General features: G+C 37.4%; 1 protein-coding gene and 1 long non-coding RNA gene across 3 annotated transcripts in view; one reads left to right on the plus strand and one right to left on the minus strand.

Moving 5' to 3' along the window:
- Positions 1-18799, minus strand: part of KCNJ6 (potassium inwardly rectifying channel subfamily J member 6) — a 168132-nt gene that overhangs the window by 53852 nt on the left and 95481 nt on the right. The gene's annotated exons all lie outside the window — the stretch shown is intronic.
- LOC118160786 overlaps positions 1-18799 on the plus strand; it is a 28104-nt gene that overhangs the window by 8188 nt on the left and 1117 nt on the right. The window contains exon 2 of the long non-coding RNA XR_004747674.1: positions 18662-18668. This is a non-coding gene — a long non-coding RNA (uncharacterized LOC118160786). The remainder of the gene's footprint in view (positions 1-18661; positions 18669-18799) is intronic.

The following is an 18799-nucleotide window of genomic DNA, read 5'->3' on the forward strand; positions in this document are numbered from 1 at the left end:
TTTTTTTTTTTTTTTTTTTTTTTTTTTTTTCTTGCATGTTATGCAAGGAGAAGTCAGACAGAGGAAGCAGGCAGGGAGCTTTTGAAATGTTTTGCCTGATCTCTGGTTTGTTTTAGTCACCATTTAAGAGCTTTGTAGAATCTCAGTCTGATGAGCATCAAGGGCACAAGAACAGATATTCTTGGAATAGAGGGGGATTTGCTTGTTTGACGAACTCATCCTGTATCCTTCTCAGGAAAGCAGGTAATCTGTACCGTGAGACACTGTATCACCACTTTATATGAGGACAGAAAGCCTTATTTACAGAAAAAAAAAGAGCCTTTTGTAATCAGCTAACAATTGTAAGCAGTCATTATCAAAAATGCAGATTTTCCTCTGAAAAAGAAAGAAATTAGGATCTGGTCCTGTGCTGTAGAAATCAATAAAAGATTGCCTATTCACTCAGCTGGGAACATTGTCTATTTCTCATTTTAAAATGTTGAACTATTCAATAAACACTGACTTGTCAAATTTCTTCAAGTGCCAAATTACTTATTTGCACCCGTAGGATCATAAATATAAATTTGGAGAGAGCATGAGTATGATTTAAATTTATTTCAGCTGCAGTTTTCACTAGAAAATAAATGCAAATTGTAGTATATTTATGATTAGAAAAGTAGCTGTAAAGATGACACCTTGTTTTTTCATGCTACCTTCTTCATTATTGCCTTCTAATACAACTCAATAGAAATAAATTTCTACTATTTCCATTTCTTTTAAGCCTGTAGAGTTGCAAAAAAAAAAAAAAAAAAAAAAATCAGTCAGAGTAACACTTTGCCTTTCCATAGTATGAACATTTTCGTGAATTTCTAATTCTTGACCTTTTTATTATGGAGGATGAAAAATGATGCTGATATGTGAATTTAAAAAACATGATTCAATTTTTAGTAATCATTTGACCTTGTAGTTCTTATATATGTTTCTAACCAATGTTGACACAAAATTTACCACTAAAGGCTCCAGAATGCTGTTTTTACATCTTCTTCGCTACATGTAGCTTCATTTAAAGCACAGGCAAGCCAAACATCCTAGGCTGTGTTATGTGTGTGGTTAAGAATAAAAAGGCTACAGATTCTGAACCTGCAAAATGAGTGGAGATAGTTAGTTATCAACATCATTTGCCTTTCTTTAAGCTAGGAACCTCAAATTGGATTACGAAACTTGTTTACTACCTGAATTCTGAGTGCTTGGAGTCAATGTTAATTCAGACTTATCTCTTGTGCAAAGGCCTGGCATTAAAAATAGATTTCTGGTATAAGGAGAGTTTGCTGCTCCTTATTCTCCTAGAAGAAAATCCTGATTGTCTTTGCTCTTGTCTGATTAGTCTAGTTATACATAATTTTTATGAGACTTTTGACTTCCAGAATATCTCAAGCTGGAGTTCTGGACTATGTGAGGTTTTCCCTAAAAGTGTGTGGATGTACACAAATTACTTATTGTTTTTCACTTCAGCATGTATGTTGGCCATTGATATCCTTACATATGTAGTGACTGGAGCCAATCCAGAGTGTTTTCTGGGGGCCCGGTTCATTGCAGTCTAAGTGCCATTATTTTAAGCAGACTCAGCATATCTGCGGGTTATTGCTGATATCACACATACGGTATGGCGTATGCCATGCTCTTATTCATCAAATTCCCCTGGACAGTGCAAGTCATCTTTGTCATTAACTGTATGTTCAGCTTAAAACTCCCTCTGATCCTGTGTCGCAGATGGTTCATCATCTTTATCTCATGCTCACTACTTTTTCATGGCTACCCTTCCCACTTGTGTACCAATGGAAAAGTAGACACTGGACAGCTACAAGGAAGGCACAATCAAGATGGCTGCTCATGATGAGTGTGCAAGGCTGGCATTAAAATCAGAGACTCTGGCATGCCACATACTCATAGCAACATACAAAGAAGTCAGAGGAGTACACTACTTCTTATGAAAAAAACAGACCTCAATCTCTCTCTATTGCATTCTTGTCCCATCTGTAGCCAATGCAGAGAATGGCCTCCTCAGAAGCTCCCTCTCTTCTGAGAAGGTGGGACACATAGAAAGAAAGCATCTGTGCACTTGGAAAATTTGTATGATCACCACATCTGCTGCAAGCAGCATGAAGTGGAGCAAGGTCAGTGGCAGAGGGAATGCAGGTGTCCCTGAATCATGCCACTGGGCAACAGGAGACCTTGTCTCATCTCTACTGTTTGCATGTGGTAAAGCTACTGACAACATTTGTAGTGGAGATAATAGGGTTAATTAATGATTCATAGTACTGACAAGGTCTTAATGGCTGCAAAAGCTGGCCACATGCTTCCCTTCTGATGCCTCTGCTTCAGATGTATGTTTCCCAGAATTGCTGTAAAGTGTCATTGTCTGTTGTGCCCCCTGAAGAGTTTCTTTTTACTAAACTACAGCTATTTCAGCTAGTTACTATCACATATGCTAATGCAAAAATTTTTACTTGTAAGTTCCAGTAGTTCTTCAGACATTTACTAAGAACTCACAGTTTCATTTCTGTGAGTTGTACCAAGAAAAGGAGAAAGAATGAAGGAAGTATACTGACCTGAGTGTTAGTTTAAAACTGTTAGTATTTACATGGTCTAACTGCTGGAAATTGAATAATGAGATTAAAAAAATGTCTTAAAATCATAGAACATTTTGGGTCAGAATACACCTCTAAACGTTTCTTGACCAACCCCATACTCTAGACTGGACCATCTTCAAAGTTGGATGATGGTACTCAGGGTCAAGTATAGGAGTTTCCAAAGCCTTTCTGGGCCCTGTTCCAGTGCTGTATCCTTCACACTGGAAACATTTTTTCTTTGTATGCTATTGGAGTTCCCCTTGCTGTAACCTGTGCACATTGATCCTTGTTTTTCCTGATGCACTTCTGAGAAGTCTGGCTTCATCTTATCTATAGCACCTTATCTATCTCATCTTATCTATTCATCTTATCTATAGCATCTCTTTTGCATCTTAACAGTTGATTTTTTTTTTAGCTTCCAAGGAATTTCTGTGAGGGCTGCATGTATTTTCCTTACTGAGTATATTGAAAAAGAAAGTTCTCAAGTTTTTGATTGCATATTGGGAGATTTAGTCCCTTCTCATTTTTTTTTTTTTTTCATATATATATATATATATTTTTTTTTTTCCCAACTGAAAATTCTAGAAACAAAAATTAACTGATCAGCTGGATATTTTGTATAGATAATTGACACATCTAATTCTACAACTGCAATGTCACTGACATCTGTGGAGTTGTCCTGGTTATTTCTGGAAGCTGAAGTGTGAATAGGAGTTTGGCTGGCCTGTACAGTGCTGATTATGCATATTGGTAAATAATAGCCTGCTGCCCATATTGGCTTCAGGCCATGCCAATAGTACTCTGAGACAATACATGGGAGTGGTTAGGGATTTGATAGTATGTGCCAGGTACTGTTCCCATTAGACAGCATGGATGAGAATGCACCACTCATTGGCCAACTCTATCCAAGCAGGCTTTGCTGTCTCATGCATCTCCGCAGACCCTCATGCCATCATCTGCCTCAAGCAACATATAACCTTTGTGTGCAACACAGACCTCAGGACCAAGTGCCCTGCAGCATGACATGGGTAGTCCATACCCCTTGCTTGCAAGGCTGCAGAACGATTCCTGACTTTCTTTTGCTTAGCATAGTAGATGTAGTCAGAAGGGTGAGGGATCTGGAGCCTATTCTAGTATGTCAAATGTTTAGAAATCAGGGCAGGCAGCTGTTGTACTGGTCAAAGTCTATTTGCCCAGTTAAGTCACTAGGGTGGAGATATATAGACCCTTTCAGAAAGAGTTGCAACCAACAATTTTCCTACTTTCTTGTTGACAGGAGAAGCCAGCAGTTCCCTCTCGCTCTAGTTTTCTGTCCCAACTCTATCAGAGACAGGTTTTTGTTTTGTTTTGTTTTGTTTTGTTTTGTTTTCCCCTGCAGTTCCTGAAGTAAGAGTGGTTTTACTGGAATCCTCGTCCTTGGGACAGGCGTATTTTTTTTTGTTTTGTTTTGTTTTGTTTTGTTTTTTGTTTTTCCTGCATTGCTGAAAAACCTTGAGACAGCTCTGTGCCTGAATATTCATACAGCTTCTTCAGCAGGTGTTGAAACAATATTGACTGCTGCACAGACGTACCCTGACAGCTTTCTTTTCTTTGATCAATGAACTATCATAAGTATAAGGCATAGGTGGAATGGAGAAGAGTATTTTTGACAGAAAGGAAGAACTTGATTCAATCAATATGCTGTACCAGTCCACTGAAGTCAGTATCTTATGCAATGAAGTAAGCTTGCAGACCAGGTGCAGGAATTTATAGTACTTTCCTCCAGAAATGGGCAGAAGATACTATGTTATTGATCCAGATCTTGGATCTGATCAGCTTAGATTTAGAGGATCAGAAATGAAACTGAGTGTTTAACTTTCCTCTGCAAAACATCACCTACACTGAGTAAACCTTCCCTAGGTCAAGACAACCTTCTGCTGGGGAGACAATGTGGTGTTGGTGCTCTGAGCAGTGTGTGTGTGTGCTATGATACAAAGTGGATTGATTGCTACTTTTTGCCTACTAGCAGCTTTCCAGAGAAGCAAGGCTTTGGGAGAACAGTGAGAAAGCCATTAGTGAAGATGAGATGTTTGTGTTAGAAAGAACTGTCACTTGCTATGTCTGCTTTTCCAAGAAATACAGACTGCAGAGAACAGAGTGACTTTGAAGTAGATAACCGATTCCCTCCCCTTGTCCCCCAGTTCTCAAAAGAAGAATGAAAAAATGTTACAAACTCCCTTTCTTAAATTACATTCTCTTTTTCCCCTCAGTTTACATCCAGCTGTACCCCAAACAGGCTACCCCCAGGTCACAGATATTGCCGAAGTGTATTGGTTTTCCTTCTGCTATTACTGTTAGATGAAGTTACAGAAAATATTGGAAAGACTGGGAAAAGTGAAACCATCAAGAACTTATTTTGCTTTTTATCTGGTAATGGAGATTTCTTTCATTATAACTTCTTTGCAAGTCAAGGGAAAATTTCAGTGGCTTCTGCTTCTAGGCAACATGTTTCAGAGGAGCAAAATATTCTTCCCTTACAAAAATCAGACAGGATTTTAATTTAACTTTATTGCACACGAAAAAAATTACTAAGATTATTCCCATAGGTGGTAGGGAAACAAGGTTTTTGTGACTGCTGCTGTCTCTCATGGTGGTTACTTGTTTTATGTATGAAGCTTGTCTGTTGGTTAAGATGACATTGTTCATACAAACAGTATAAGTTATAAACCCAAACTCTTCCATACAAACACTGCAGCACAAAAACTATCTTGGGGGCCTGCCATTTATCCCTCTTACAATCACTCAATTTATCTAAACAAATGCCATGTTCTTTCCATTTTTTCTTGTGGTTTATACAAGGGCTCTGACAGTTTTCTGTAAGCTAAATAATGCAACCATCATGCATTCATCCACTTTCTCTGTCAAAAGAAGTTGCAGTGAAGTACAAATACCAAGTTTCTTGCTACTGATTTCCCATTTCTACTTCGTGTAGTTTATAGACTGCAGAGAAAAAAAAAAGAAGAGAGAAAAAAAGCTGGAAGTGACATTTAAAAAGACATTTAGGAAAAGAAATTAAAGAAAAAAAATCATAATTTGAGCTGGATCAATGGTTGTGGCATTTTGATAACCTGGAAACAGTATGTGCAGTATAGTACATTAACTATAATTCCTAAGGAAATGATCCTTATCAATCACCTCTATCTGGCCTCCTCCCAGTCACTTTTGAAACTTTAGCTGATATTTAAGTTTTTAGATCTCCTGTAGATCTTCAGTTAGATTCTGAAAGTGAAGTATAGCAAAATTTGAAAGCATGTGGAGGTCTCAGAAATATTAAATTCCTACTAGTGTCATGAAAACAGACTGAGTTAACCGCACTATCAGATGCCAAAGAATCTGTATAAGATGGAGGTACAATAAATGGTGCTCCTAAAACTACCCTTTCACAGTCAAATATATTTTTCTCAGATAGCTATTTCCCACAGTCTCCCCATGAAGTATCTTCAAAAACATTGCTCCCACTCTGCGTGGAGCCAGAAGGGATGTATGCTTTTGTTTTCGGACAGTGTAGTCATGGCCTGGATCTGACTGATGCCCATGTTTGATAGAAGGACTTTCCATGTTCAGTGACAGATTTGTTTAGATCAGAGTCCATGGCTTTGTCTCCAAAGAAAATTGTAGTGCAAAATAATAAACCTGACTCAACTCATTCTATTTTTTTTTTTTTTTTTTTAGTCATTTAATTGAAGCAGAACAAAAGATTGAATGAACATATATTTAGTTTCAATCGAGACTTTTTCTTATCTTTGTTTATTTTGAAAGAAAAGCCACATGCACTTGCTGCAATGTGAAACAGCTGTACAGGATATTTTACTCTCATCTACATATGAATTTGTTAAAAACATATTCAGGCAAGTACAATCTCAGGTCCAACATGACTGAAAATATAAGCCAAAACCACACAAAAAATGTTTCCATGTCAACAAATAGCAACTCTTTATGTTGAAATAAACAATTCAGTGGTGTCTAAACTACCATTTACTATGTTGTTTCATTTAAGCTACATAATAAAGTACAAAGGTCTATAAGCTTGTTTGAAAAGAAAGAAGGAGTTGCTTTAAAATTGCTATAACTGCTATTATCTTTTTTTTTTTTTTTTTTTTTTTTTATAGGGAAGTAGGTAACAAAAAGGAACTATAAGCACTAAAACATTTTGTAAGATTAATTCAATTTAACCAACAGGAATTTCCAAAATATTTTGTGAAGGAAAAAACATCTAATTTCAGAGTTTCAAAAATGTGATATTTTGTTTGTGAAATTAATACTGAAGTCTAAGAGCGTTTTAGCAACAGTTTTAGGATCCAGATTTTCACTCCTTTTTCACAGTAAATTTTTACCTAGCTTTAGGCAACAAATAAGGTTGTTAAGAAGGATTAAATAAATAAACTCAAAATGGAGGGATTATATGGAAGATTTTGTAATGCCTGTTTTTGTCTGGGTAAAGGTTTTCTTTTTGTTTTTGTTTCTTTTTTTCCCTTTCCATTTTGTTAAGAAATACTTAAAAGCCTTTTTGTTATGTTCTTAATTTTTCCTATATACTTTTTTTCCAGTCTGACTGAAAACTATTCATCATTCACTAGGGTTGCTTCCATGTTATGACTCTCTAAAAGTAATGTACTTTGAGGGTAACTTGAACCTTACTGAACAAACAGCAAGATTTGACAGTGCTGGGTTCTCCTGTTATCCCAGCTGGCTAGAACACAACATGCAGTTTTTGCAAATCCATTAAGGAGTCTTAATGGCATTTGATTCTGGATGGCTGAATTTATAGTTGAATACAAAAATAAAATCCTAGTGTGGATTTAATTTTTCTTTCCACAGAATGTATGGGTCTTTCCAGAATAGACTGAACTGGTATTATATTTTTTAAATAACGGACATTTTGGATGGTACATTAGCCTTCAGCTAGCAAAGCCCATCTATCTTTATTGAAGCTAGTGAAGCTCAGCATGAGCACAAATAATTCAAAGCTTTAATAGCTTTGAGACGTCTTGAGAGTCGTTCTGCTTTTCATATATCCCCTGATTTGTATAGGGAGAAAATTTGCCTATGAAATGTATGAGCTTTCTTTCAGGGATTTGCTCATAGACATCAGAAATACAGGTTGCTCTTGTTAGAACTACTACATGAAGCTATATGCTGGGATAAAATGTGAATTCTGTGTCTTTTGTAGTCAGGTACACGTAGTCAGACTCACTTAAAGAAATAGTTGTTAAAGAAGCTGACCTTTTTAAGAGAAAAGAGCTTCTGTGCAGTAAATAAAAGTATTGAGCCCATGGAAGAGAGCTTTTGATTAATGAATAGGCTGGTAACAAGAACACACTTCTTGTGCATCCAAAAGCAAAATTAAATGGAAAACCGAGATGGTAAAAATAGACCTTGGCTGCTTCAGATCTGCTTTCTGTGCATGAAATGAGTGGCACATTTGCAAACAAATTAGCTTGTGTGTTGGATAGGTTTCTGTTTTGCTTCTGTTTAAAACTAACTCAAAGCCCATTTGTGAGGCTGAGGCCAGCCGCAGAAGGGTAATGCTTTGCCAGGAATAATGCAGGGGTTCAGCTGCCCACTGTGGTGCCTGAGTCCCCCAGCAGCTCAAACACAATGGGAGCTCACCTGGCTGATCTAAAGGGTGTGACGGTTGGCTTTGTAGGTGGCCAGGCTTTCTCAACAGGGACAGCAGATACAAGAGAGGACTTTCAGTCAGGGCATGTAAAAGTGCACATGGATTCATTTTTAATGAAATAATAATAATAAAAAAAATTAAAGACCTTCCCCAAAGGTCTGATTCTGCTTTCCCAGTATGTGTGCTGATGTGGGAACACCAGTGAACATGAGTGTATCGGAAAGGAACAAGGATCCTGGGATGTCAGAGGTGTGGGAGGAAAGCTGACAGGCAGAATGAAATGTCTGGGCACTGGAATGGGTATGTAAGGGATGCTGCCTCTGAGAGCACTAACAGAGGGGTTAGGGTTGCAGTGGGAGTTTTGGGGGAATGGACCACTAGGCTTATGTGTCCTTTCTTTCCTGGCATGGTAGGGCACTTCTTCTATTCTCCCAACTCTATAATGTATATGTGTCTCTTTCTGAAGTCATTGACAAAGCTCTGAGGTTAATGAGTGGTTCATAAGATGTGGACAGATGCTATGAAAGATATTTTGTTTCTATTCTGATTGGATGATTTTCCTGATCATGTAAATACCATGATAAGTTGACATCAGAGGTTATTGGACCTTACTTCATTGCTATAAAATGATTTCTGAGTTCAAATACAGAGACTTATTTTTTTCCTAGCCTTGCTAGTTTCCAAGGAGATCTCACCATGTAGATTGTCTACAAAGGTGGTAATTAGCCAGCAGCGAGCAAGATGGACACAGAGAACTTCTTGGCAAAAATCAAAATTTCAAAGCAGTTCTCTCTTTTAATGGATAGTATGCAGAAGCAAACTTATCAGTTCTTTTCGGACTTTGAAAATATATCCTCATTTGCCTTCACAGTATGATTTTTGTACACAACTCTCTTTCAGATTGGTGACTGAAAAAAGGAAAGCGTACACAGATTGATTTGGATAGGATATTTTTCACAATATTTGGAAATAAAAAATAGGATCTGATGAATTAGTCTGCCTGCCTATAAATAAAAATAGTTTGTATTTATAACTGAATGCTCTGAAAAGTTGTAGTCATAGGGCAGGGAGGAGTAAAGGCAGGTGCCATTCATAAAACATTTCTTTTTTTTTTATTATTTTTTTTAATGTTAAACATACATGGCCATTATATCGGGTGAGATTTGGATTTGGAGTGAAGCAGAGACAGGATTTGGACTTGGGCTGTTTTGTTTGTTTGTTTGTTTTTTTTGACTGGTGCCTACAACAGGAGCTGGGAGTGAGGAAGGGTGAAGGAGGGCTAAGAAAGGTATTAACTTTTCTTAACTCTCTTAGGAATGCCACCCACGTTTTCTTATTAATCTAACCTACAAGTATAGTACAGATTCTTTACATGATGGCCATGCTTTTCACCTTGGGAAAAAAGTTAAAAAAAATATGTAGTTGAAAAATATTTATCAAGTTTAACCCATACAAACAGATTTTAAGCTAGAATACTTAAAACATCATTTGTCCTGTAAATAGCTATTTGCCATAAAAATATCTTACAGCATATGTCTTGATGTGATTTTCAGGCACATCTAAGGTGATGATGCTTAAAGAAAGGCTTTAGAAGAAAAGTTCTTTGAAATATTAATTGTGGAAAGGTCAGTGTGGCTGAGAGTTAGCATTAGCCAGACATAATGTGTGGGTAGAAGAGTGAAAAATCTACCAGTTTACTCTGACCATTTTATCATTATTAGTATAATTTTTTAAGGATCGGATTAAGATTTTGAGCTTGTCTCTGACTTTCACAGCTCCAGTATATACTGATATGGACTTTATTTGTGTTAGCAAATGCATATTTATTTCCATCTACATAGAATATGTGGGAGTCATGTGTGAAACGAATAACGAGGACCTGAGATACGTAGAATACAAAGCAATGAATATATATACAGGAAGAGTGGTGGAGACACATAGGAACCTCTTCTTTATCTGTATACAATTTTATTTTTTATTTTTTTATTTTATTTTTTATTTTTTCCATCAGATACTGAGCTCTGAAATGGTGACCACCAAAGCCTTTATTTTGGGGCTGTTACTCCTTCTGCAGTTTGTGCAGTTGGTACTTGGTTCTGAAAGGCCATTGCATGAAGCTGCATTGGAAACTTTTTTTTTTTTTTTTTTTTTTTTTTTTTTTCTAATGCTTCTCCAAGCAGGCAACAGGGAGCAGCAGCAGAGCAAGCATTTCTGCCTGATGTTTGTGGCTGTCAGCAGACTGGAGATAGTCCCCGCTTTACTGTTTTCCTTTGAAACCCAAGAGAGCAGTGAGTTTGTAAATCAGCATTCCCAGAGAATCTGGAATGATCAGAAGCTCTAAAGGAAGATGGAAAAAGCAGTCCTTTCCTCAGCCACAGCTGGCCTCTCTTGGTGGACAGGTTCGGAGGGAGCAGGTAGGGTGTACCTGCTTACAAAAACTGGGCAGGAGGCCTGGATAAGAGTGTTATAATAATGCAATACAACAGAGAGAATCTCACTCACAGACCTGAAAGAGCAAGGAGATGCATAACGACCCACGCTGGGTGTGACTTGTGCAGGTACCAAGGAAGATGCAACCCCCTTTTCCTGTTAACCTCCAGGTTCAGCTCTAAGCTGCAGAAGGAGCCAATGCCTGGAATTGCTGCAGGATGGTCCCTCGCATGCAACATGTCAGGCACTACACCTTCACCATGATAAAGTATTTATTACCACTGTCTTCTATAGAGCAAGCTCTGCTAGCGACATCTGGTAAGCCATTAATAACAGCTGACTGTGATAAATGTCTGTTAGTTACAACTGATTTCAGCATTTCATGGCTGACCTGAGCGTAGGCAATAAAAGCGTAATACTGTTCACATGCAAATTAACTGCAAGTTCCTACTGGAGGGATGCTGTGGCTAAATGGGCAACATTTTAGTTTTTTTCTGTGATCTGTTTTAACAAACTGACTGACTTGCTCGCTTTCACCTCCCCTCTCTTGCAATTACCTTTATTATTTTTTTTTATACTTAACATTATTGTATGGCTTGTCTCTGTAAAGCCACCCTGTCAAATTGATAAAGAACATTGATCTCTCATCCTGTCTGTCCTCTCAGTACTGTTTAACATAATGTACTGATGTTATGCGACCAGGCAAAATTAATAATAAGAGCTAAAAAAATGCAGATTAACACGTGGGTAAGTATGTTTTTTGGAGGTAGCAATATATAATGTTATCTCCATGTCAGTGGGGAAAATGCAATGCTCGGTGCTGTCACAAAATGCTCCCTTTCTTTGGCAGCCTGAACATGTTTAATTATCTGTGGTGTTATCCTAGGATCATTAACACAAAGAAAGGCAGCCTGGGATCCCCCCTAAGAGAAGTTGTATTTTATTATATACATATATACATATATATACATATATACATAGATATATATGTTATCTATTATGTATATTTCTCAATCAACAATTTCAGTGTGGAATTCCAGGGGACAAACTGTGCTGGGCATCAGATTCAGTGGCTTTAAAGGACCTTTTTGACCTTTTAATCTAAAGGACTCCTGGCTTTTTTTTTTTTTTTCTCCACCTCCTCCTCATAAAGCCACCACTGCTTTCAGTCCTGTTTCATTCTCTTCCTACTTAAACATGAAATGAAACTGGTGGCCTGTGGTTAACAAATCTTGAGCTGTAAAATAAGCTGATATTCATAGGAAGGAAGGTCTGTGCTCTGTTTTCATATGTAAAACCAGGGCTACTAACAGTTATGCAGTGTGGGATTTGTGACATGGCAAGGCACTTGGGGCTGGACCCAACATTGGCCTCAAATCCTGTGCTACGGGATTGAGTGCTCAAAGTGTTTCCAGATTCAAAGGACAGGATGAACCTCCCCCTGCCACACTCTGTACCTGTGGCATCTTCACATTTTTGTCCAAGTGGCTCTTGCTGAATTGGGCCAGGTGCTTTCACAGAAGACACGCTGCCGATGTGCTGGGGTTTGGCACTGACAGCCGGGAGTCAGCAATTGTCAGAAAGGGGGAGCCAAGCTCCTAGCTGTAGCATTCCTGGTTTGAGACCGTTTTTTTTTTTTTTTTTTTTTTTTACTTTTACAGAGTGCAAGTGCAGAGGAAAAAGAATGTAAAAGCTGTCTCTGTAATTCTGTAATGTAGTAAACTTTGTGAAGATTATTTCCCATGACTGAGGCTCCGCCAAACTCCATGCTGTGGGCTGTCCTGGTGCTGGTGGGTGCTCCTGGGCTCACTGTGCCTTCTAATTTCAAGCAGTGGATGCATGGGGCAGGGAGGCTTGCAGGGGAGGAGGAGTGGGAAGCATATTGCCCACAAGAGTAATGCATATAGGGGGTTTATGCAGTGGGTGTACTTGACAAGTGGCTGTTTTCCACTTGTATCTGGATGCTGAAAAGGAAGCTCTACCGATAATGCTCAAGAAAGGAGCAGCAGGTAGGAAGAAGTAACTGTCCTGGTGAAAGAACCTTGGTTTTATCTGGTCATCTCTGTGGGTCTGCTCAGTGCCATGTGTGCAGATGGGAGGACAGGGAAAAGGCAGCTCACACAGCTCTTCCCACTGACTCATGTCACCCAGCCTACTTACAGGGTGGTGATTATTTTTTAGGGCTTCCCCAAAGGAGTGTTTGACAACCCAAAAGGCAGCTTGTATTCAAAAAACAAAACAAAAGAAAGGAACTATATGCAGATGTCTTGTTAAAATAATGAGAATGACTTTTCTATATCATTTGGCTTGCTCACAAATACAGTCAATAGAGAAGGAAAGGGAAAGAAGATGTGCTTTCTGGTGTCTTTTAGGACAGTCAGCACAAGAAAACTCTATGACACTTCTATGTGACTTTAACATGAGGAGATACATTCAAGTTCCTGCTTTGGATTTACACTGGCTAATATAATTTACAAGATTACTGGAAAATCCGGCTCCATTCTGAAGGGTTTGCTGATTTCTGAAAGCCTGACGTATCCCAATGCTTCTGGAGCAGTTGGGCTCTTATGGATGTGTTTGAACAATGCAGTTCAGAGGTGGGTTTAGCATTCCCTGTCTTAGCATTATGTTAATAGGAAGTTGTGTGTAAGTTAAGAAACTGGTGCACTGGATTGAGGATTGGCTGCAAAATTTCTCACACATGGATGTAGAAGGCTGTACTCTTAAACACTCCTTGCATACATGTCCTCACAGAGCACTTCACTGCTTTCATACAGACTCAGAAGCATCTATATCTCTAGTTTCTACTCATTATCTCTCTTCAAAAGCTATAAAGGAACTTTCATGGTGCAAAACCAAAGAGAAATGCAACTGAGGAAGGATAACATACTGTCAATCTAAATATTTCAATGTTGCAAGGAGAGCAAGAATTTACAACATCCTGTTCCTACTATGGAGACAAGTAAAAAGATCCTGTTAGAATCTTTCTGCTGGTGGTTTATAAAGTCCTGAATATTTTGATAAAATTTTGTAAAAGTAACAAACCTCATTTTAATGGCTATGTTAATATTTATTTTAATAGATACACTCTGATGAAGACAATCAGACTTTCTGCTAGTTGTAAATTCTATGGAAACTTCTTATATGGAAATGAATATTTGAAGTATTAGATTATTTGAAAACATTCTGTTTTTCTGTTGAGCCTTGCAACCACCAATATGAGACAAGTGTGCCACTCAGTCTGTTGATTAAGGCTATTACTAGCATTTACTTACAATTTATGGTTTCTTCTATTTATGTATTGGTCGATGTATGGTAACCCTTTGGAATGGAAAAGTGAGATGCTCTGAAAATGGAGAGAGCCTGTTATAAATGAAGGGTTTCAAAGAGGTAAAAAACATAAGTAGAGTTTAATAGATGTGAGACATAACAATATGTTAGTTGCAATGGAATAAATCAGCAAAGAATTATCAGGTTGTGTGCTGGGATTTTTTTTTAAATTTCTTTTCACTAGGCTTTTCATCTTCAATAACTTTTCTGTCTAAAATAAGAGAGAAATATAATTGATTTCCAAGTTGCACTGGGATGCCTCTGAATGTAAAGGCAATCTGGATGTTCTGTTTTACTTTTCTCTTGTCATTTTTCTTTGCATTTTTATAACTCCTTCTATTTTTAGAGCTATGTATCACAGGTTTTTGTTACAAAAATGGTGGAAATGGATACCATCTTAGTATCTTATATTTTCATGGTCTTTTCTGAATTGTGCACTATTTCCAAAAGAGTTGTCAAAGTACCAGTCATACTAATGTAATTTATCAGTAAAAGCACCCTGCACATTTTAAGTTATTAGATGGTAAACTCCTCACCAAATATGCTAAATACTCTAGCAGCTATTAAGCTTTCTACTTGTGGGCAAAAGTAGAGCTTTGAAAGACTCTTAAATCTCTGGGCTGTAGTTGGTGTAAATCACAGAGGATAAATTAGTAACAGCCAATGAGAAATCGGAGAAGTCACAGCTGAGATATTGGTCTGCCTTTTTAAATACAGTTTACTACCCAGACATTGTCTAAACAATGTCTTTCAGCAGTCAGTACCTGGTATTAATGTAATTATTCATGCCAAGGTAGCTGTTAACACTATCAATATTACGTCTTCTTTCTATTGTGCAATCTGTCAGCCTGCCATAGCATTTCAGATGAGGCAGTTTGCAGATTTATATTGAGTACTAACCTAGTGCATACACTATAAATCCAGTCACCTCCTCCCAGGAGTACTCTTGTAGGTAATTCTTTTTCAGTAAAAAAATTCTCCTTTCCCTTCTACAAGCTCTATCTTCTTAATTTACCTTAAATTATTTATTATCTTAAATATCTTTTAAACTAAGTCCTCCCCCCAAAAGCTCCAACACTAAGGACACTCTTTTTAATTGAAGTTAAACAGAACCATGTGCTAAGAAAGGAAACAAGTGGCCTATGCCATATAGAAGGTAAGGGTTCAGCTACTTGACATGTGGACAGAGAATATATTAAAAATGGCATTTGGCCATGTAGTTGCTACTGGGACATTGTCAAGCAAAAGTGGCAGTTGTCAAGAGCAACATTTCTGGGGGCAAGGGACAAAGTGCTACGGTCTGAAAATATAGCCCTAAAACTGAAGGTTCCTTTGAGTATTACTGGTTTTCTCTTTCCACCTCTCATCTTTCTTCCTTCTCCTTCTGATTTTTAAGCTTTGTCTCAGACCTTAGAGAAGCTAAATCTTTCCTTTTGTGGAATTACAAAGTTAAGTGTTTTGGCATTGCTGCAATTTTATTTACTGTGACTATTTTTACTTTAATTTCAGGTTGTTCTTTTTTTCCAGAATCTTTCCTTAAAATTTTGTGTTTTCAAGCACACCCAGTGTTCATCTTCTATTACAATTTCCAGCACCACCAGACCTAGTTAGCTGTGTAGGTCTGTAAACATTCACTGCAGAACACAGAATGTAGGCTGCAATTTTCATGGTAAATGGTAAGATTATTCCAGGGAATAAATGTATATTTAGGTGTTAAAGCAAAACTTCATCCTATAACTTTGTATAGATTTTGTTTATTTCTTGAATTGGAGGGAACTACCTGGGAGAAGAAAGCAGTACAATTACAGTTTCTATTGTCTGAGGAAAATGCAGAGCTTCTTCCAACTAGAAAATTGAGCGCTAGAGTGAATTTAATTATCACACTCTGCTCCCGGGAGCATTCTGTCTGCAGAACAGCCAGACTGTCCCTTTTCTTTATTTATTATTATTATTATTTTTTATTTTATTTTTGAGACTGGAGTCTTTATGCTGCCCAGGCTTGCACATTTGAAAGTTAAACTTTTATCACTGAGTTTGAAGGCTATGTGCAGGTATGTACTTTTAAGGCAGAACATTTCTATGTTGTGTCTGTTTTCCATTTTGCCCTTCCAAGAGGTTTTAGATAAACAATTTTGTTAGAGTTGATTACATACAGGACATACTGCCTTCTGCTCGTTTATTCATGTACTGCTCTGGTTGAGTGTCTTCTGTCCCCTCTAGTGGCTGGACAGTGGAAAAAAACCGGTGATACATGTTTTTAATGCTTCTTTTCAAGTGTTTGAAGCAAACTTTTTGTATCAGATCTTTGCTGGGACCTTTTCCAGTTGTGGAGCATACAGCTGATAAGGAAAGACCAAAATGGAAAATAGATATGGAGCTGAGCAAGAGATATGTCATACAAGGTGCTTTTTATTCAACAAAAACTAGTGTTCCTCCAAAATTATATCAGAGAGAGCACAGAAGATAATTTCTAGAGAAGAACTTGATGATTTTTTGTTCCTTTATCTTCTATTCATATCTCATGACACCATAACATTCATAACATCTCATGACTTCTTGAAACATACTGGAAAGCATTTTTATTTTTTTTTTTCCTCTGAGATTTTTCTTTCCATTCCACTTTTCTGTGATGAAATAATCCTAGAGAGTTTGCTGCAAATATTCTATATGTGGCATTTGAAATCTGGGCTCTGTTCTCCAGCTGGGACCAGTCATATAAATCTCATGACACTATTGCTGTTCCTGGGGTGGAGGGATAGAAGAACACAAGGAAACTCTGAATTTGTCACTAGAGCAGGGAGCCATTGGAGTGTATCTGGCATCCCCAACCTACTGCACTTTTGCAGTGCAGATCAGTGCTCTGTTGCATGGGCACACAAGCCCAGCTCCAGAACCAGCTATTAGCATACCAGTGCAGTCCATTGCCTGAACCCCTAACCAGAGGAAGCCGCCTCTTGCTCATGGCAGTCTTGTGTGATTTTTGTTAAAAAGCTTTGGCTTTGAATGCTGGCATTGTTCTGAGAGCGACCAGGTTATTGCAAGATGCTCATGTTACTGCAGAGTTAGCCTTAATCTTATGTTTGCCATTTTGTTATGAAGGATGAAGTCTCATCCTTTACAAAGTGCTTTGCTCTTCCACAGCTATGGTGAGCCATATTCGGCTTTCTTGACATGGATATTCAATTCATTTGACACATAACGAAGACATTTTGACAAGTGTCTGCAGTCTTTTTATTTTAAAAAAATATCCCATTATCTTTTAGCATACTTGAGCCTCAGAATGCTGTTTAGGAAAAAAAAAACAAAACACAACTCTCTAAATTGATATCAGAAGTTAATGCTTACGGAATATTAAAAGGAAAAATAAACCTGCCATTAACTGGGTGGTAAACGGTGATTAAGAAAAGCATGCACAACTCAGTTTTAAATGCATTGTCCAGTATTTAGTAATACCTTGCTGCATTTCTGTTCTTCCTAGTCCTGGGAAGATAAATTGTGTTAAATAAATTACATCAAAGATTTCTGTCCAGATATTGTGAGTTCTGCAGGACCAAATATAGAATGCTGTGCATTAGTTTTACATATAGTGGCACCTGACTACCAGTAGACCTGCATTTTTCTCTTCGCTGGTTGAGGACCATGTTATCTACCTCCCAAAGTATAGGCTGAAGATTTCAAGTGAAATCTAGCAAATTAATGCAAAGTTTAATTTAAACAATATTAACTTTCACTAGTAGAACTTTATCAAAGGATCTTGACAATGGATTTTCTTTTTCCTAGTGTATAAAGATGCAGAAACACAGAAGGAGATAAATTAGATGTCCAGCAGCAAAATCTATTAACAGATTTGCCCTGTTAATCCAGTTTTCCAAAAAAAAGTGTTTTTTTTTTTTTTTATTTTTTTTTTTCTGTTAACAATTTAGCAAATAAAGAGATTGAGTCTCTTCTCAGTACTGAGCAAACACCAACATAATCAATTTCCACTTTGATTAAGTCTAAAGAAAACCTATCAGATTTTTTTTTTTTTATTTTTTTTTTTCTCCCCAGTACAGTAAAAATAACTTCTCAGGAGTACTTTGCTTTTGCTGCTTGCAAAAAGGGACAGTCTCCTTATCTGGGCTGAGCCACAGAAAACTGAATATATTCCTACCTGATAACCCCATCTAGACTGATTTTCATTCATTCTATAATATCCATTAGATGGATTACTGCAAAATCTAGTAGAAATGCTTTGTAAAGGTTTGTTACCAAGCATACTTGACTTGCATCTGAAATTAATGCTTATTAAGTAACCGGTCACCTCCAAAGTGCATCCTTAAATTTTAACAAGAGCTCAAAGTAAAAACATAGTAATAAGATTTTGAAAATGTTAATCTACAAAAGTGAGATTAATGCTTTTAATCACGTCTTTAGTTTTGCTACCCAGTTGTCTTAAAAAAATCATGAAAACTTCTTTGTAGTATGTTTTATCATACATTGGATCTTGGCAGGCAGGTGTAATTCACTTGGGACTGCTATCAACACACACATTTAAAATAAACTGATTGCTATCCAAGCTGTAAATTATCAGGTTTAACAAAACTAGATACCACAGATTCCATGGAAACCAAAGTACCTGACTGAGTCAATAGAGATGTAAAGTCAAATGCATGTTTCTTCCTTTTGATTGTCCCTTCCAAGTAATTGCCAGAGCAATTAAGGTTATACCTGCAGTCTTTGGAGGCCTTTAAGTTAGGTACAATTTGCAAGGTTTAAAAAACTATGAAAAAAA

This window comes from Oxyura jamaicensis, chromosome 1 (assembly GCF_011077185.1).
Source record: "Oxyura jamaicensis isolate SHBP4307 breed ruddy duck chromosome 1, BPBGC_Ojam_1.0, whole genome shotgun sequence".
Taxonomy (NCBI): domain Eukaryota; kingdom Metazoa; phylum Chordata; class Aves; order Anseriformes; family Anatidae; genus Oxyura; species Oxyura jamaicensis.